The sequence below is a fragment of the Passer domesticus genome, chromosome 3, assembly GCF_036417665.1.
Source record: "Passer domesticus isolate bPasDom1 chromosome 3, bPasDom1.hap1, whole genome shotgun sequence".
Lineage (NCBI taxonomy): Eukaryota > Metazoa > Chordata > Aves > Passeriformes > Passeridae > Passer > Passer domesticus.
Window position 1 is genome coordinate 53,642,928 of NC_087476.1, and position 21,854 is coordinate 53,664,781.

At 38.8% G+C, this 21,854-nt stretch overlaps 1 protein-coding gene across 2 annotated transcripts in view; it reads right to left on the reverse strand.

Annotated features, from left to right (window-relative positions):
• The window catches only part of THEMIS (thymocyte selection associated), a 76,622-nt gene that overhangs the window by 28,647 nt on the left and 26,121 nt on the right, over positions 1–21,854 (reverse strand). The gene's annotated exons all lie outside the window — the stretch shown is intronic.

The window sequence follows — 21,854 nt, forward strand, 5'->3', positions numbered from 1 at the left end:
CTAGGGAGAAAATTCTCAAATCTACCTGGAGCTGGACTGAAATCTCTCATTAATTTCACATGGATCATCAAAGAGCATCTGTGAGGCAGCAACATTTGTGGATGCCACAGTCTTGTTTGCCAGCAGAAGCCTTCCCTTCAGCACTATTCATTTCCAAAGACATAAACTCCCAAATTATTGAATCCTACTGTGAATTAAAAAGCTGTGTCATAGGCAACCTGAGGGCACCCCCGATGCATCATTTGAAGACAGAATTTATTGGGTCAGCAACTTCTGACTCCTCCTAGACCATTTGGCCACCTCTGTAGCCAGCGTGTTAGCAACAGGGAAACACATCTCATGTGACAGTAACTTTTGAGGCCCCATTTTGCACTGCAGAACTAAAAAGAAGCTTTAATGCAAGTGAGAGCTAGACCCAGGGAGGAGTAGGAAGCCACACTTACAGTGCAGAGCTTTTTGAAGTCAGTGAGTTTTACTGTGTTCTGGTTTTAGCAAGCCTTTGCAGGAGGTGGTCTGTGTGGTTTTGTGACCCAAAAGTTTCATTTTAAGTTTAGGGGGTTGGGTGAAAGAAGACATTTGAGAAGAAATGTGGGTGAAAGATTCACACATCTCTCTGAAAGCCTCATAAAGTTTTCACTGAACTGAATGGTTTCTAGTCTAAAGTAGGCTTTCTTTAGAATTTTCCAGTAAAATTTCTAAGAGCTTGAATTTTGATCCATCAGAAATAAAGCAAAAATAAAAGATCTTGTATTTTGAGTCACTTCATTTTGGTTTTTTTTAATAGTCTATCTTTTGCAGTTTTGTAGCATAAACATTTTCTCATATCTTAGAACTTAATATAAGTAAGACTGCAGTTACAATTTTTCATACCTCCCCCCCCAGAAAAAAAAAGAGGCTTTGCAACATTCATATAGTGAAAGGAAAAAAGCAGAGACTATTAAATATTTTTCTGATAAAAGCAGTATTACTGATAGAAATTTCTAGGTTTGAATAGTCCTCATCACATTTCTCTTACAAACTTAAAAATATTCTTTATAGCAATTCCATAATGTAGCTATCTAAAACTTCTATATTAAGCCCTGGATTCAAGCAGGTATTCTTTTTTTTTTTTTTTTTGTGACTTTACAGGTACAATTGGTACATTGCTCCTGGCAGACTGGCAAGATAGCACACAGGAATTATCTCATTTAACTGTAGATCAATGCCATGACTGCAACGATAAAATTGTAGGAAAATTGTACAGTAACTACAAGGTTATTATCAATCACTTTTAGCTCTGCAGTGGCACAGGAGAGAGGACAGATACTGTAATAGGCTCTCTGCTGAGTACTTTTCATTAATATACTCTGTTTTCTTACAGTCTTGCACATCTCTTACTCCCAATGGTTACTTTTGTCTTGCTTGTGATAAAAGTAGGGAAGTCAGCCCAGGTTCAAGTAAATATATCAGGGTGTATGTTGCTTTTCCTCTTATGGACCAAAAGGCTTATTTAGTTATTTATTATTTGCTAGACATATATCACAAGGACATTAAATAAAATCAAGATGTATCTTTATTTTGCTTAGTAATTTTTAGGTCACAGCCCTAAGTGGAAGACAAAGCTAAACCGAAGGTCTGTAGTAGATTTCTGAGGTAGGCAGGTGTTACTTTACTGAGCATGCTATCTTTACAGAGGCATAAAATGAAGAGGCCAAATCAAATCCCAGTCTTAAACAATTGATCAGATTTTAGCAGTTCATGCATGCAAGAGTGGAACCACACACATTTTCACTACTGTGAAAGATAGTTTATCAATGAAAATCAATTTATCAATAGTTGCAAAGTAATTTAAAGGTTCAGAGCAGTAGTACAGAAGAGTAGGATTTATTTTTTGTTAAAACAGCTCCTTTTGTCCATCTCAAATTTCTTCCTTTCAAAATTGCCTCTTTGAAAGCATTTATTTCACACCTGACCAAAATTCTCCACTTCAGGCAGTCCTCTGAATTCAGTTCTCTCGTGGTCATGGTAGAATTCAATGTTTTGGGCCAGGGAAACAGTAACACATTTTGGCACAAAATAGTCTCAAGGATTTTGTTCCAGAGGAGAGCTAAGTACAGCAGTCAAGTGCCATAGCATTTCTTTTTGCCTGCATAAATTTCATTTTTCCACTATAAAGGGAGGAAGAGGAGGGAATTCCTGGAGTGTAAGGTGGCAAATTTATTCTGGTTGTCAGTACAAAAGTGGGTGTCATTCAAGAAAGAGCTGCCTGGTGATAATCTCCAACTGCTTCAGAATTATTTTGCAAAACTCATACCTAACACTATCTCACAAGGCTATTTTATCACAGAACTTCTTCCTAAGACTTGATGGAGATGTGTAGGGACACTTTACAAACTCATGACAACTACACCCTTAAAAAATACTGTGGTTGTTGTGAATTCATTTTGTAGGCTGACTGACAAACTTTGTATCTGGAATCTCATTCTATTTTTTTTTTTGGTTGAAAACTACAGAGAAAAAGTTCTGCTGAGAGATTTAGTTCAGGACAAAACAGGTCTGCTAGCCACGAAGCCTCACCACTAACCTGCTGAGTGACTGCAGGCAAGTTGTCTGCTGTCTATTCCCTCTGACATGCGTTCTCCACCTATTTAGAACATAAGGATATCTGCTGGGATTGCCACTCACTGCGTGTTTCTGCAGGGCTCAGAGACCTCAAGACCCTCATTCCATACGACCCTGTAGGTGATGTGATGACTATAAATATCTGTGAAATGGATTTTTACCATCACACCGTTTCCTAGTGGAATTTTATCTCATCCAAATATCCTACTCTTATTTTCAGTGATCAGCTAAGGCAAGTCCCCAGGTGTGAGAAGCTCTCCTGCTGCCTAGAAACTGAAGCTGTGGAGAACTGCAAGTATTAAATACCTCCCCAGGATTCTTATAGCTAGGAGCAGCCTTTTGTTCCCATCCCTTTTCATATTACCCTTATATAGTTCTCTTGTACAGCCAATAGCAACATGAAAATGTGGAAAAAACTACAGCTTGCCTTAGCCTTGACAAAACTGACCCATGCACACATCACAAATATTGATATATTTATAAAATATATTTTGAACAGAATGATGGAACTATTGTAAATGAAGCAGAGGTCTGAGGTCAGAAAACTTCCCTGAAGTTATGATTAAGGGTGCGAAGTTCAATTGATTTCCATATACTCAGCTAATAAAGAAAATCATCTCCAATAACCAACTTGTTTATAAAAAAAAAAAAAGGTATCCTTACATAAATGTTCTCATCAGAACCCCAATATCCTAAACCCACTGGAAAAAATGTAAACCTGATTCCTCAAAACAAAGAGCTGTGTTTAGTGAAGGTTCACCCTGTATTTGGGTCACCACAACAACAATTACCGAGCCACTCACAGCGTTATCTGAGTCACCAAGGGGACCTGCCTTGCACAAAATAGGAAGCAGAATGCAGTACAGTGCACTCCACAGGGCCATGAGGCAGGTAAGCATAGATGAATATTGAGATTAAATGACAGGCACAAAAGCAAATGCTAGTAAGCAATGGGATCAGTTCATAGCTTGCCTCACTACCCATAGTGTCTTTTCAGGCCTCATAAGTTTTCTGTTTCAGTTACATCAAATGCAACACAAGCCTTAACCTTGATACATGCTATTTTGGCAGGTCTATTTTTTTCCTCCCCAGATGGCAAGATCTTTGAGCAAGATTCCTCTCTTCTTCACTGTTTGCAAACAAGACAACCCTCTCATGTTTAAAAACACTTATGTATGTTTGCGGCTGTCCCGCTGACTTCAAAATAATTTTGTTGCAAGGAAAAGCTAATGTGTGACTTCAGAGCTGGAGGAGAGCTACATGGAAACATGCCTCAGGTACCACTAAGGCAAATACTACAGCAATTAATGCAGAGAAAATTGACTGCTGAATACAGAACACAGTCTTTATGAAAGTACCAACAGGAGGCTTGAAAAGTAGGAGAATGTGACCTGTCTTAATCTCATGGTTCCTCTGAAATTAAGTGCCCCATTAATGGCTACATGTCCAGTGTGCAGGTGAGACTGTTATCAAATCCATCACTATTCAGTCAAAACCCCAGGGTGAAATTCTGTGCTGCGCAACAAAAAAAATTACAACTGAGGAAGAAGGAGCTTTGATGGTTAAAACATCCAACTTTCAGTTGTCCCAGGAGGTATAGCTGGCATCGAACTGCTTTTTGCCCTACCACCCCATTTTTTACCAAGACCCTTCAGAACAGAGGAAACATTGCAATGAAGTGCAGGAGCTACTGTCCAAGGATGTATTCATTTCAGTCAGATGTAGTGAAGAGGGCATGCTCAGTAATGGAGAAATGGGAGATAGAACAAAATTAGGGAACTGAAGAGCAGCTGTTCAAATTAACTCATTGCATCTGTCTAAAGTCATACAAAAAGATGTAATTTCACCCAAGAGCAAACCTTCCAAATGGCAATTTATTTTCTAGAAATAATTTAATGACATGCAACTACTTGAGTGCTGGTGCTTTACATACAAATAAAAATGGCAAGTCTTTGCACTTCAGTCTTGTCATCTAAATTAGGCTTTTGAGACCAAGTCCTCTGTGGGTATAAATTAGCATAGCTCCACTAATGCTAGAGGAATTATTTATGCACTAGAAGGGGAAATAGTATAGGGAAAAGACATTTTTTGACTATAAAACACTAGCTCAGTCCTGATTGTTTTTATTTAAATTATTAATCCTCTGGGCATCTCCAGTGAATAGATTTTACAACTTTTGTAGATCTGGAGAATGCATATATAGATACATGAACTGATAGGACAAGCCTTTAAGCTCTCAAAAAGATGAAGCACAGGGCTGAACCATGTAGGACAGGAGAAATCTACAACCAAGGTTTCTAGGTGGCTTATGTAAAACTTCTGCAATTTTGGCTTTAAAGGACACAATTGCCAACAGGGAAAAGGGTTGTAAAAAATAGATATTCTCACATTTAGAGAAAAAAATTCCTTTACTATAAATTATTATCAGAGCCAGTGTGTTCTCTGAACTTTCAGTTCCCATGGTGGAGAACTTAAATCTTTCTAAAGAGAAAGGGGCAAGCAGTGGAGCAAGTTCCTCACGCCGCTGGTATGTGCCACTGGTATTCACATATGGGATATAATCTTCTGCAATAATGTGTATGAGTCACAAAACAGTAGCAAAAATCCAACTTTTTTTTTAATAAGAAGATTTAAATCCTTATCCAAAAAAAAAAAAAAATAAATCACACAATTTGCAGGCGGAAGAAATCATGCCTCTGAACTCTGAACTCTCAGAGAAGAGAACCCGAGATCTCTGGACTCAGTCACATGGCTGTGTTCAGCATTGCCTGGGAGGCAAGGCATTTGTACTTTGCTACAACTGGCTGAGATCCCTTCAAACAGAGGGACTACCACTGGGCTATTCATCCTTCTGTGGTACATTGATGGTGACACAATACTGTTTTGTAGGTTTAGGGGTTTTTTTCCCTTTCTTTTTCCTCTCAGGAGACATTAGGTAATGGTACTTTTACCTGCTGGTGTGCATCAAGACTGTTGTGAAATGTTCCTTGGGAATGTTGGAAAGCCAACAATTGTGCTCCTATTTTCACGACTCTAATCACATTTATTTCAAAGTAGTGCTGATGCATATGCTCTTCTCAAAGACTCTATCCAAATGGACCCCCAAAAAGCAAATAAACAAGATAAAGGTGGTGCTAAAATACACATTAAACTATTTAAGAAGAAAAAAGATGTGTGATAGTAGGAGACTAGGCTCTGAACAGAGGCAAAACAAGGGCTTTGTCCTCTGAACTGCGACTGAATATGCTTCACTAGAACATTTTACTCATTACCTATGTCCTGCCCCTAGAATCACAGCAATGTTTATCAAGAATGTTGAATTTATTAAATGGGAATGGTATATCACCCCTTTTATTATAAAGTGTAGAACATAACCTAAGTGGTTAAAAAAATTACAGATGAATAAGACAAATATGGCATTTATTATTAGGCTAGGCAGTAGTAAACAAAATTGTAATGTGCAAAGCTGTGCTTCTTATGGGTTTGGTTTCTCTCTTTGAAAGAGTAGGGTTGGCATCTTTCCTCAACTAAACAAGCTTTTAAATGTAATGAAAATAGATGCACAAAAATTATCTTAGTGGTTGTATATCAGTAGATTTCAAACAAATTTTTCTTGTCCAAGATTATCTGTCTTTAAACTATGATTATATCAGGTAAATTATTGGAAGAAAGACATTTATTATGTTTCGGGAAAGGGCCATCAATATTGGTATAGTGTATTTTAAAACATAATTCTCTATAAATTCAATCTATTCACACATATCTGCCAGATGGAAGACAAATGTTAGTGAAATAAAAATCAAAAAGTAAAATGAAAGAGAAATAAATTTACTTTATTGCAACTATTAATGAAAATATGAACCCTGTGAGATTAGTAGGTGGGGACACATTTATTAAATACAGATGAAATAAAAAGAATTTTAGAACAAAATTATTCTGTGGATGATTTCATTTATCTGCCATTGAAAATTATCTAGGACAAAAGTTTAATACAGTGAGATGCTTGTGTAATAAGCGTGAATAAAATGGATTCATAAAATTCAAAAAGAGGAGGAAAGCTAAAAAATTGTGTGCTTCTGTCATGCTACATTACCAATATACAGTGTGGAGGGAGAGGGAAAGGGAAAGGGAGAGGAAGATGGAGAGGGAGACGGAGAGGATCTATATGATGAAGCAACCTTGTATGTGTGGGGTAGGATTTAGCACATTTTTATAGTTTATGTACCAGTAAGGAAAGGAAAACCACAACACATGTATCTGTTTTCTTACCTGGAACAGAAGCTGAACAGACACATTCAAGTGTGCAGTGTTTCAGTATGTAGGAATCAAAATTTATTTCAGAACTACAAGTCTTATGCTTTTCTGCCAATGTATATGGATTTTCCACATGCAAATGTAAATAAAGTTTTCTTTTTCACAACAAAGGTATTAAAAACTTACTGCAATTGTTTAATTTTTTTTTTTTTTTTAAATCAATACTTTACCGCTTCATCAGCAGTAGAGATGAAGACTTCAGAAATCCCCATTTTTCATCTTGTTGTAAGAAAAGCATGGGGCGTGCTCTGGGATTAGACTGTCAGAATAAACAGTTTTTATTTTTGTGACTTATTGTGTGTGTGCATGTTTGCAGAGGGCAAAGGACAGCCTTCCACAATTTCAAGACATCAAACAAAGAATCAACCTCTAACCAAGCACAACCTTTTTTAAATAAAGTTTCGAAGAAAAAACTGTGACTGTTGCCTTTGACAGGTCAGTGTTTCTTATGTCTCTGAAACACGTATGGATCTTCTCACCTGTGCCTCTGGTTCCTGTTACAAAAAATGCTACAAAAGTAAAGTGGTGGATGAAAACATTTGTAATGTATTTTTTAAATCAACAAATTAGTGTCTCAGGGTGAGCGTGCCCTTCAATTACCGGCACTGCAAGAGCTGTGGAAACAGGAGGACTAGCTTGCACTTGAATTTTTACCCTGTCTCTTTGTCCAGAAAGAATTTGCATGGCAATATCTAGTTTTACTGAGAAAAACAAATTGCAGAAAAACAAAATTTTCCCAGCCATACTAAGTAATTTCATTAAATGTTTATTTATACTTTTTTTTTCCCTGAACATATTTTTACTTCAGTAGGAATGAAATGTGCACAACAGAAAATATGGATCCCCAGACCTTTATCTTGGGGATTAATTTGTAAATTAAATTGTGTTTATGACCATTTCTATGAAGGAATTAACTTCATCCTTTATATGCATATGGCCAAATTTCCAGACCCCATGAGATTCCTGAACAAGGCGAGAAACTGACACTTGCTACATACCTGGGGAACCCAAAAAGGCAAACACCTGAGCAGCTTGTAGGCTAGCGGTGAAAACAGTTGTATAACAATGTTCGTTTTCCTCTAAGCTGTAGGTTTCTGGCTGACACCTAAGCCTCAGTCTTCCTTGCCAGAGCATTTCCTTCTGAACCAGGGCTGCACCTCATCCCTCAGACCTTGTACCTGCACAATTTTGCAGAGTCCAGGTCAACATATCCATGGCCCCAGGGTTTCACTGGAGATGCTGGTGGGCGTAGTGTGTACTGGCAGCCATAACATGGTGACCCTTTCCCTACACAAGGCACTAATCACAGCCTCATTGTGAAAAACTGGTCTATCATTCACTTTGGGTTAACTCCTGTGCCACCGGTGGAGTTCAGCTCCAGATCAAGGAACAAAAATGTACATAACTACATGTATCCATCTGCATGTTTCACATGTCCTGCTCTGATTACAGTCAGGAAACTTCAGTTTCCTGAAAAACTGAAAAAATTCAGTTAAGAACTGCATCCAGCTAAACACAAAGTGTCTACTTGGCTCTCTAGGCACCACTGAGAGTAGAGACAGGAGTAGAAATGTACACACAGTGGTGTAGCTCATATCTCTAACATGTGACTACCTAAGAAAAGCACCCCTCTCTGTGGCTCTGCTGTACCAGGCCATCCATCACTGCAGCATGCTGGCCCAGCTTTGAAGAGAAACTCATGCCATTTTGCTCTTCCCAAACAAATATTCCAATTTCACACTTCTTGGAAGGAGTTTCAATTCCATTAAAGCAAATGGAGCTGTATTTCCTCAAACCATGCCTGCACACATCCCACGAGGTCCATCTATCCCAGTCCAGACATTTTAAGACAGGACACAGGCATCAAAACGTATACACAGCAGAGGAGCTGGGCAAACACAAGAGCAGACAAAAGTGTTCTTATAGCATGGGTTTCAGAAAGGAAACTACTTAGCACTGCCTAAGGACTGAAGTCAGCTCTGTCAGGAGTCTTCATACCAGAGGAGGTTTTGTGGTTACATCTGAATGACACAACGTGTTGAAAGAAAACCAAGCACGGCATTTTGGCTAGGGGTGCATACAATGTATATGCACATAAAACATTTGTAAAGTATTTTTTAAATCAACAAATTAGTGTCTCAGACTGTCATGTTATTACAATTGTGCTGTACCTGCAAACAGGGTGAGAAGCTGCATTTACATTTGAAAATTGCAAATACAAATTGCATTTGTACATCTGAAAATATATTTACATTTGATAAAGTTATGAAAAATATGATGGGAGCACTTGGCAATGCGTCTTTTGAAATAAGCTGGAAGAGCCCATTAATTTGAAGTTGTTAGCATAATGGTTTATGCCATTAGGTATCAAATCTCCTTTTGTAATTACAGAAGAGATCACAACGAACAAATAATGAAATTGTGTTTAGGTGCTCAGGAAAAACAAATTAGTTTAATCTACAGTCCACAGACATTTGAGAGCCATATGTTACTGTTGCCTTTGTTATTTTTGAAAGCTGCTATGATTTATTACTCTAAACATATAGCAACAAATTGAAAACATGGATTAAAATGTCTCCTACTTGACCTTTTCAGAACTATTCCATGAATATAAATATTTATTTTATGGATTCAAGAGCTGCTGATCAAGTTATATATTTTGAAAAGTATTCTTTGAATTATTATTCCACCATTCAAATTACACAGTTCCACAATAAATTTTGTAGGCATTTTATGCTAATAGGCACTTTGTAAACCATTGCATAACCCCCATGAACTCACACTGCATGAGTGGTTGTAGAGGCATATGATTGTCTGTAACATGGTGATCTTTGCACTGTAACAATACAAGAAATCCCCTCTGGCATCAACTCTTCACCTGAAACAAATCTTAACTTCTATTTATTCATTCAGGGATGAGAAATCAGTTAGCTATTGTGAATAAAATAGGAATGCATAACAACAAAACCAAAACAAGCAGTTTCCACTTTCCCTTGGATTTTTATTCCTGTTCACATTTGTAACACTTTCATTCTTAGCCTTGCCCTTATTTCTCTCAAGCACTACAATCTCAGTGAGGACCTGAGTTGTCTTCACTTGGCACAAAGCAAAATAAAAGATAGAGTTAAGCTGCAGTGATTGAAGACAAATAACAGAAGAAGTATATTGTCCCAATGCAGCTACTAAATTCTGGTGTGGATTATAGCCTATTTTCCCATCTGTACCTCTTCTGGTTGAGCCATGGAAGGAGAAAATATTACTTAATTGCTTTTCAGTGTGCATGTCTGCTGTAGGATCAAGCACACAAGCACTGAGCCCTTATACTCATGCAAAGAATTCCTGAGGTCACCAGACTTTTACTCCTTGTCCTGCAAGGCAGTGAAAACAGTCTGGTGTCTCTATGCTGGTTAGTAGTACATTACTCATTAGAAAATTACTCTAAATTCCGATTTATTGTAATTACACCAGTTTAGCAATGAACAAGAACAAGAACACCTTGTGGGAGTTCTTGTTTCAGCTGTCCTAGAAAAGAGATTTTCTAGACAACTTTTCTTTTTTAAATTTGAGTCTAAGTTTTACTTAGTCTGTGTTTTCTGTGTCTTCAACGAATTGTGACCTGCACAGATTGCCCTAACTTCCTCTGTTACACCCACAAAATTGGGGCATCCAATATGCAATTTACAGATTTAGCCCACAGAGTGTCTTCCAAATGACATTTATCTGAAATGCTTTTCCTAGTGTTTTCAGCCTCACCCTGAATATTCTTCTGCTTTGATAACCACCTTGGATGTTTTGCTTGTTCTGTCTCTGGCCTTGTTTATAAAGATATTGTGCAGTAAGTTAGGGAATGAATTTACAGCTCCTTTCCACTAACTCTCTCTGTAATCACCCTTACAGCACACTGTATTGCCTCAGTTTGAGGCAACTTAATCTCCTCTCAATGCCACATGAAATATCTAATATTTTCTGCAAACTGAGTGACCACAAAAAAGGGCAAGCAGGAAACCAAATTAGCTGTGAATTCACAGCTGATCACACTACTTTCTGTAGAAAAGCCATCTATTTCAGTTATTTCTTTGCAATTAGGTCGTGGTGATGATACACCAGCATCCCTGAGAAAAAGTTTCATTTGCTCTTCCTGCTTTCACTTTCACTGTCATGACTGTAGAGCTGGTGTCTAGTCAGTGAGAGAATCTTATTATAGTAACATCCAAATGTGACATGCAGCAAGGATTAAACTGTTATCCAACTTGTAAATGCATAAGCAGGCTCTCTGGAAACAGAATTCAGGCTGATATTTTCATTTTCAAACCTGTATTTTTCTCCATCTGAGCAGTCAATGGAGCATCTTCCTTTCTAAGTAAGATCCAATTATAATGAGAGCTTGGATTGACAGGAAACATTATTATAACTGAATGAGCTGTCAAATCCATGATTAATAAGGGTTTTCATTTAGGTTCAACAATAGCAGCATTAGACTACTGCCATATTATTATTCAATAACTCATAGCATTCATAAGAAGGTTTATTTTCTTTTTCAGAGCCTAGACTGAGATGTTTCACATGCAGCTATTCGTATGGGCAGAAGTGGTTTCAATATTTCATGAGATGATTTTATCTCTATATTTTTCCTGAAGATGCAAACTAATGAAAAACCTTATGCAAAATCCAAGCCTGCTGTTTGAGGATTTAGTTTCTGTTTTCCTTCTAGCTCCCATGTTTTTGCATCCATATTCCTATTGCTTGAACCATGAGAACAGATACCCTGGGTGTTCACAGCATCAAATGTTGGTGATACAGAGTAAAAGTATGAGGCAAACCAAGACCTCTCTGGTCTGTGTGCTCAGTGAGGTGCAAAGAACAGATAAAGAGCTGATATTTCATGTTAGCCACCATGTATGTATGCATTCAGCTGTGTCAAACAGAGTAGATTTTTTTTACATAACACTGTTTTTTACTTTTATATGAGAGACAATGAGGGCAGGATTGATATGAATTAAGATATTCACAAGGGGAAAAGAACATTTTAGAAAGAGAAGTGCTCACCCTTAACCTTCTTGTAACAAAAATGCAATTCCCTCCATCCTACATAAATACTGATTTCCCATCCCATTTCACAGTTTGATAGAATGTAACTGGATGTTCTGTTTTTCTGTTTCACTAGTTCTCAATTTCACTTTCCTAGCTTAGCTCCTTAAACCGTTCTTCAACCCAAATGGAGGTGCTGCTCCATCACTGCAAATAGTATAAGTGATGCGTCAGGTTGACTTCAAAAAATAACCTTTTAGCCCAGCATTTATTTATGCATCATCAGTTATGTCTGATTACTTGTTATACACATATGATTTATCAATATATTATACAGATGTACAGATATATAGAGAGCTAGACAGCTAGATAGATTTAACCTGTGCTGTAGCTATCTCTTTCCTCATTTTCTTCCCTTGCTGACACCTTTCGTACTTGCACAGACTAACCTCTAACATGAAACTTTTAGTTTAATGTTATCATCTGCCAAAGTTCTACAAGCTGGGGAAATTTATAGAGGCATTATAAGAGACATCTGACTTTCCATCCATAACTCTCCTTCTCTTGAAACTAACTGCTACCTTCTGCAAGCCAACAGGTGAGGACAAGGCTAAAGACACTAGGCAGACCACAGCAGATGCAGAAGACAGACACAAAGACCTGTGTCTAGTAGAATAAACTGTGAAGTGGTTAACAAAAGACTGATCCCTCAAAGATGTTAGTGAGCTTCAGGATTAACACCTTGCTATGGTATAAGTTCTTCAATAAGTTATTCTTTCTTGTTTCTTCTTCTTTCAAATACACACACTTCAGAATCCATCTGTCCTAGACAACTGTCACTTGTTTTCTTCACCTCTTTTGTAGATTAACTTCCGCTAAAAACTTCAAATAAGGCTAAAATGTACTAATCTCCAGTAATTCCATTGTTGATATTATTTTTATGATAATACTGCTGTTGCTATTGCAGTAGCCAATGTACAACATTCTGCATACCTAAAAGAAATAATTCTTGTCTATACAAATAACCAAGATGTGAAAATGAAGTATCGTGTCCCATTTCACAGGCAGAAGAGACAGCTACATGAACAAGTTGCCACCTAGTAAATGAGCATGGATTTACAGCTCATTTAATACTCCATGGCAACTGTCTGTGTGGTTACTGCTCCAGAGTAAATGCGAGGTAGCTCTGACCCTTACTGAAAAAGAGGCAATGTATCTTGCATTTACCTGAGCTTTAAGCATCCATATAAAGTAACTAATGAGCTGTAAATCCACAAATCCTCTTCACACCTGGCAGTTTCTTCATGTATCTGGAGGTAATGATATTTTTGTGATTTGCCTGTGGTCACTGAAGCAGCATTTACAGAAGTGGCAATGTAAACCAGACCTACTGAAATCCTGTGAACCCCTCTCCTCACACAGCCAGAAATTTCTTGTAGAGCTACTGTTCAATTGCTTGGCACATTTCCCTTCAAATGACAGTAATTCACAAGCAAACTGAACCACTTTTTCCTCATTAATACTTCAGAACATGCATTTACCACTTATGCAAAACAGATGGATCCCTTAAAGTAGCTTCCAGATATGGTTTCTTCATTTCACACATAAAATATTATTTACTTTTTCAAAGACTCTTAAAGTTTAAAAGTGATGCTTTGGGAATAACTTTATCCTGGTTTATTAATCAAGTTTCAACTCTAAGTAATTTAGAGTCCAAACTAAAGCAGGGTCTAAGCAGAGCTCATAACCAGTGTTTTCCATCAAGGTGATCCATGACATGAGACACACTAGCAAAAAGCTTTCTTCATTTTCTTATTTTCTTTTTTTTTTTTTTTTTTTTTTCTTTTTTTTCCCAGGGGCTCTTCTTAAGTGACCCTCCACTTAGACTCCATCAAGCTAGTTCAGGTGGACCATTGATACAAGCTGCTGCCTACAGTCATTGCAAGCCCGGGATCACTGCTCTGGTTTTTCAGTGGCACTACAGGAATCACAACAGACTTGAATACTCTGTGCATTTTTACTCCTCTTGTTATTCTGTATTAAAAAAAAAAAAAAAAAAGAAGAAAAAAAGAAAAAAAAGAAAAGAAAATCTGAACCACTATGTCACAACATACTGCCATGACATCTATTTACTAATAAAATTGTTTTGTGTTCTGAGGCAAAACAAGACCAAAATATTGTTAAATGCCTTGAAAATGTTTGGTGTAAATGATACACCTTCATACATAAGGGGAAAAAATTTTCTGGTAGAGACAATAAATACATTATTTTTTTAGCCTTTAAAAGCTCCCTCATTATATTTTTTTCATGCTGTATCTATGGACTAACACATTCAAAAAGTAAAGGAAAGCCCAGGGCTTAGACAGTCATTACAAATTTTAATGGATTTGATGAGTCCCTCCACAGCACTTTCTGTTTCTTGATAATCACTCAATTCCTCACTGCAAGGACTCTGAAAAATGTGAACCATGGCTACAGGTGTTTTAGGATGTGACCCTGCTGTCACACTGACAGCAACTTTCTCATTTCTTGTAATGGGGCATATATTTCAGAGCATGATCCCAACCTTTTGGAATGCTTTCATTTCCAGAATGCCCAGCTGACAGTACTGCCAAATCCTGAATTTCATGAAAGAATGCATAATGTGAGTGGGCAATGTCAGTGCTGTCCCTTACACTGACCACATAGAACACTTAAGTGACTTTAGTGAAGCTCCATTTTTTCCTTTTTTTTCCCCATAGTTTTATAGCAGTGGCTTTATCACCACTAGTTGATTACACTGTACCTGGAAAACATCTCTGTACTTCATTTCAACCTGTGCCAACTATCTCTTTCCACACAATTCCCAGGCCTAATCGGGTGGTTAAAGCACCCCATGGCCCATTCCCACAAACAAGGAGTCCAAAGGGTTACTAGCAGGGACACCAGCCACATCAGGTCAGCTGGCCTTCAGAGCCCAGAGAAGTTCCTGAAGGTATTTGAGCAGGGATGGAGTCAGAGAGCCTGGGAGCTGCCCAGAAGAGCCCGGGCAGCTGGTTCTGTGGCAGCTGCCTGGCTGGTCACTGCCACTGCTGCAGACGGCATTGCAGGAGTACAGGGACTGTGCTTCCTGCTGGAAATTTGCTGGGCTTTAGATTATCTCTGGCCATTTTAAAGTGGAAATCTCTTTAGTGATTCCAAACAGGAGTCTAAAACACAGTCCATAACAGCTAGTGCATCAACAGCTAGCTATTCACAAATGTAATTTTCCAATTTTCTTGCTGTGAGAAGGACAAACAGTAAAATGGAGCCTGCAGATCAGCTTTGCGTGAAGTCAGATTTCTTGGAACCCAAGTTGAAAAAAAAAGACATTTCTGTGCCCCCACTGCCCAAATTCTATTTTTGGAGAGTTATTCTGCTGCAGTGGTTCCTCGAATTTTAGATTTATTATTCTACTCTTTTTTGGTCCTGCTTCAGAATTATACATAGTTATATGATTTTGTTATGCTGTATGTTTTATTATGTTATGTGTTTTCTGTGAGGCAGGAAAAAAATTGTGCCAGCCAGTTCTTTCCTTACTGACATCAATGGCTTTTGGCTCACACACTCTGTTCAGGATTTTCCTTCTTATCAAGGGTTCCATATTTTCATGTAGTTCAATTTTTTATTTCTTCTGGGCATCCTCTTTATTTTTATATTTCTTTTCTCTTTGTTCTCCAAGTAATTCATTTTTAGCTCTAAATTAAGCAATTTGCTTTTAACCAGTTGGCATTTTCATCAGTCAGCATATCCAAATGTTCATCTGTACCTTCCTTAATTCCATGTACTATATCAGCATTTCCTGTATCACTAATGCCTTTCTGCAATGAGACTTACACCTCAGATTGCCGTGCTGTTTCTTCAGGCAATTATGTACTGTCTGTCCTTCTGGCAGGCAAACTGATATCTTCTCTACTGTATTTCAGATTTGAGACTGACATCAAACCACAGTAAGTGCCTACTGCAGACTTGACAAATCTCTGTAGAAATGTTAAGCTTTCAGTATTTTTTAAAAGGAAAAGAGAGTACTGAGAATATCAGGAAAACTCCAGTCCTTCATTAGCTTGGGCTTTAAGGTTTCCAGTTCCTCTAACCCTTTCCAGTTGGTTCATTCAGAGTCCATAGGGTACCCAGCAGTCCTGGTCTCCAGCCAGCATTGCTTGGTTTCTTCTGCAGAAAACCCCAGGAGGTGAAGTGGGATGGCGCATGTGTAGACTGCAGCCCAGCATAGTATAAGGATGTGGATAGGCTTTCCAGAAAATGGTCACAGGCCCCCAGATCCAAACACAGCAACAAGGATCTCTACATCAATATAAAATCCTTCAGCTTGGACTGTCCAGCCAACAAGAAAATCAAAAAGTGCTTGACACTTGTCAGCACCTACACACTGCTTTCCCCTAAGATCCTAGCAGGAGATCTGCTGAGGACCTGTGCTGAGGTTTGGCACACATGCTGCTGGGGAAGGCAACAAAAGCCTGTGTGTATCTTGTCTCAAGATACACACAGGCTTTTGTTGCCTTCCCCAGCAGCATGTGGGAGCTGCAGAGTCCCTGCAGCTCCCACTCCTTTATGCCTGTGACCCTGGCCTCAGCTCACTGCATGACAGAAGAGCAAGAAGAGGAGACGTGTTGGGAAGAAGCGAGGAACAGGAAAAGGCAAGCCTGTTGAAAGCTCTACAGGGGACTGGGGAACCAATATCTTATAGGTTAGGGGTGGGGTAAAGGGCACATGAAAAGTGCAGCATGGGGGCACCCAAACATTTGGGTCTGGGGGAAATCAGGCATGTATGTCACAGGATGGGTTTTAGGAGAGAAAGGAACCCACAGCACAGTGCAGACAGTTCTTGGAGAAGTAAAAAGCTGCAACACAAGGACTTGGAGGGAATTGGGGCCTGATTCACCAGGTGAGGTTGTGGTCAGGATAGGATTTTGAGACACTTCAGGAAATTGGCCACAATGACAGTATGGGGTAATCCTCAATTTTTAGAGCTTTACTTCTAGCCTTCACACGTTATTTACAAAGCAACTGGAAAATGGCAAGGAGAAAGAATAGATAGGATGTGGGGAACAAGGGGGAAAGAGAGAGTGGAAGGTGAGATTCCAGGGAGTGGGAAGCATCCTCTTCTGTGGGGACAGGAAAAAAGAGAGGAAGAGGAAGCACAGGTGCAGCATCAGCAACCACAGTTCTGCACCTGTGAGAGAGAAACCCTGTCCTTATGTTTGCATATGCACATTTCTGTATGCACTAATTAACCTCTCTTTTCTTCCTCATTTCAAGAGCCAAAAGATTGTTAATTCCTGAAGTCTGCTCTTGCCTACTCTTTCCTGGCTGTCCAGTGTGCATTTCTAGTATGCTTTTGTTTAGGAAGGTTAGTTTCTTGCTACACAGCTGAAATATTTGCATTAAATCTACTCTATAAGGAGCCAAAAATGTGAAAAATGCTCTGGAAGCAGAAAAGAAATACTTATGACGAAGGAAAGGAGACACTGCAGGAAAACTCATTTGCTGAGAAATGCAGCTTATGTCTTATCTTAATTCCAGATAAGTCTTCATTTTGCTGTGAAGACAGATGTGATAAATATGTTAATGGCAGATTTCGATAGCTCAGTTTGTAGAACTGCAAAGCCAGATGGAAGTGATAATTTTTCTTTCATTTTAATTTTGAAATAAAAAGCAAGAAAGCAAGAAAGTTCTCGGTATCTTAGCACTGTAATGACTTTTGAAAGGATAATGGACCTTAGCACAAAATGACGATTAACTATCATGCCCTGATGCTCCTATTTTATTAAATTCCGGTTTCCTTGGCTGGAATTCTCTCAGCTTTCTTGCCAGAGATGAGCAGATTACTGCTTGTGACTGACTTTTCCAGTTCCACATTCATAAAGTTATTTAGCAGCAATCCAGCTAGTGGATATTTTACTGATTTTACTTTGGCTCAGGTTAGATACATGACTAAACAGACCATTGATAATAGCATTGTATGGAGCTACCCCTCTTACTCCTTATCAGGAGTGTAATACTGCCTTTTTTGTCCTTTAAGCAGTGCCCTTATGGATTTAGGAACACAAGGCTAAATTGTGGCTTTCCATGCATTGATTAAGATTGTATTTAGCAATGTTTGCTGTGGACACTTTGTTTCTATTTAATACAAAAACACTAGAGGGACATAGATTAACATCTTCTTAAATGTGTCGGATATTTACTGCTTGAACTGATAGGCAAAAAGAAAGCTAGAAAACTTTTGCTTCTTGAATACTCTTGAAGGGGAGGAAAGAGTAGGTTCCCGAGCAGGTGAAAAAGGAAATTTTAGAAAATTGTTTTCAAGGAAGTTATTAGGTGAAAACTTGGTTTGTCATATTTGCAGTGAAGTTTCTAATGCGTGGAAAAAACAGACACATCTGGGTTGTTCCCTTTATATGAATTTTCATTTCTAGAAAGTGAGTACTGAGTGAGTACTGAGTGAGTACACTGAATACTGACTGAGTACTCCCACAGGAACTTCTCTCCAGGAACCACTTGGCAAAAGGGTGAAATGTTCTATTGTTGAATCTGTAGCATTAACTTCTAGGGTTTTATTGGGTCATTCTTGCTTTCTAGATAAGCTCACAAACCAGGAACTGAATGACCATTTAATTCTACATGTCAATTAAAACCCTCTCTTAAATTCATTCCAATGATTCTAGCAAAAAGAATGTAGATTTCTGCTGAATTTTATAATACATTTTACCATGAGACAAAGGAAACAAGTTGTTATGTCATTCCTGTCCTCAGCTAGGGATGCTTGTGTGTGGAGGTATTGGCTATTGGACCTGCTATAAACTAGTAATATCAGGTAAATATCTGCTATATGAAGTATATATTATTTTCATCATTCAATACAGGCTATTTTTTAAATTTGTTTAGTTTACATACATTTTCTTGGGGTTTGTCTTTTTAAAATCAATTAGCAAGTAACACAAAATTGCAAACATATGCGGTCTAGATGTTTCTTACACAAACAAAAGGTTGATATGAGAGGGGAAAGGGAAAGTCTATACAGTTCTGTAGAGCAGAGAGGAAAGATCCCAGGTTGTGAAGTGAAAGCTTTATCAGCAGGAGCTGAGCCAACTTAATTAACCCTGTGAAGGGATTGGGCAGAGTACTTAGTTAGTGCAGCTGTATCATGTTTGAGAATTCATCTGCTGTCTCTGGACTTTTCTGAACTGTGCAGACATGCATGCACAGTTCACATTGCACCTTGCACACAAGCAGAGGCTGTTCTCACACTCGTCTGAGGTTCCAGTCCACACTGGATGCCATTCTCAAACAGTCCAGGGACTCACATGACCAAAACTATGCAGTGATGCATGCAGTTCTGCTCTTGGGCCCAGACTTTCCTTATCAAGGTCAGAGAACAGCAGGAAGAGACAGCTGGAGCCTCTCTGCCCTCACAGTCTTGCTGCAAGCTGAGGCCATCAAAGCAAGCACAAGCTGTAGCTGAAGGTGACCCATGCTTACAGATAATCCTCAGGTATTGGCAAAAACCAGGCAGATCTTAGTCTTCTGTGGACCCATGCAGCAGCAGCATTTTATCCTGAAGCTCCAAACCAAGCAGAGCTTCCCAAACGGTGTGCAAGGAAACCATTCACCACTCTCTAGCAAGCAGCCAGAACTCCCCAAGCACCAGGCAGGGAGCTGCCTGCAGGAGGAGCGTGGCAACTCACGCAGCACTAAAGCTTATCCCAGGCTGCCACCCTGTCAGGCTTAAGTTCAGCTCATTAGAACGCTCATCTGTTATTTATGCAAATAAGCCTATGCATAGTCACAAAATATGCAAATATGGCTATTTATCAGTTTGGCACAGTTTCTGACTTCCTGAACCCTCAGACATTCCTGATAGATTTAAAAAGAAAACACAACGTCCCCTAGTGCTGCAGAGGGGCCAAGGCAGAGCCTAGCTGCTACCATTCACATCTTCTCAGAGGACTCATGGTGCTCAGGGTAGAAAAGATAATGTATTCTATGTGACTTTGAACACAATATGTTACAGCTCAGGATGTTTAATCTAGTGAATAAAGGATCTCTACTTGTTTCACCTTCCCAGGGGAGGAGATTTACAATATGCATAACTCCAAGCATTCTGACTACAGTTTATTATTTATTTATAACAGGCACCTGCCCCTCAAAAAATTAAAAAGAATCTTCTGAAACAGTGTTTAAATTATCTCCTTTGTCTGGACAGCTGCAGTCTAAGGTTGCTCTCACTTATGAATGTGCAAAGGAACCTCAGCTCATCCCTCCTTTACCCTTACTGCTCTCTTCTCACATTAGGAAAACATTATCTTCTGCATGAGCCTGATCAGGAGTCAGCATACAACTGCTTTTCTGCACACACAGCCATCAGCAACTGCAGGAGGTTTGAATCCTCCTGACAAGGGTACAGATTGACCAGAAACAGTGTTTTAGGGAATTTTCCCCCAGTTCTTTACCCCTGACCAGTACCAGGGTGATTGCTTTCCTGTGAGCTCCATAGAAAAGTTTCTCATGTATCCTTCCTTGCACAACTGGATTTCTTATTTAAGCTGCTCAATGTTCATTGTAAAAATTAGAAGAAAGACCTGCCTGTAGTAAAGGCAGGAGAAAATGTCACATCTTTTTTTGGTAGTACCCTTATCTTAGGGAGCCACCTTATCCATTCAATTCTCCTATAGACTGTTGGAAACATCTCCCAGGTTCTATGTGGAGCTTTGGATCTGAATGTGGTCTTGGAACTGAGGAAAGAGAGAAGGAAACCTCCAGCAGGCAAAGAGGTGCTCACAAACGCTGCCCTTTCAGAGGCTATAATTGAACTTCAGTTTCATACCAACACACAAAAAAAATAATTCCATCTGAATCCCCCAAAATATAATAACATGAGTTACATTGTATTTAAAGCATAGCAGTCACACAGCGTGCTCAGTTCACCCTGACATCAAGATGATGATCTCATCAGGAGAGACAACAGTAAGAGCAAGAGTAGGAAAACTTGTGGGTTCAGATACAGACGGCTTAATAAATGAAGGAAAGAGGGGGAAAAAAACCCCAAAACAGTGATGCAAAGGCAGTCCCTCACCACCTTCCACAAGCAGATTGCTGTCTGACCTGTCTCTGAGTTATGGCTGCCTTCCTAGTCAAATCACTCAGTTTTTATTGCTAAACACAGTATTATGTGTCATGGAATATCCCTTTGTTCAGCTGGGGTCAGCTCCCCCACCTGTGTCCTCTCCTAGCCTCTTGCCCAACCCCAGCGAACTTCCTTGGGGAAGCCTGGGAAATCGAGAAGATCTTGACATTGTGGATGCATGGCCAAAATATTTGTAAATATTTGGCTGTAAAACAGCCAAAATATTTGTGTGTTATCAATCCAGATTAAATAAAAATACTTTACAGACTGGTGTGAAGAAAATCAACTGCACCTCAGCCTCACAAAGACTAATGAACAAATGCATTGTCTTAGTTAATTAAACATCAAGAAAATTGTCCTAGAAGGGACACTTCTTTTTTTAACATCAACTTCTATTCTAAAAGGACTGCTTTTTAAATTTTTTTTTCCAAACCTATTTCCCACTTGGGTGAGTGAAAAACAATGAATTCAAAAATTTCAATACAACCTGTCTCTCTGTGAACTTAATTCCACAATTTCCAGCTGAGCAAAATTATCCTTACATTGTGAAAACATATGCTTCCCCTTAATAAAGATTTAAATACAGGCAGTTCAAATCCCTCCCTTCACTTTTACAATGGTGCAGTAAAGGATTATCCATGTAAAATTATACAGCCAAGATTTCTGCTGTGAGTCGGCATGGTTCCGTTGTTTTTCATGGATCAATTAACACACACTGGAGATTTTAGCCATTCCTGTCTGTAATTGCTAA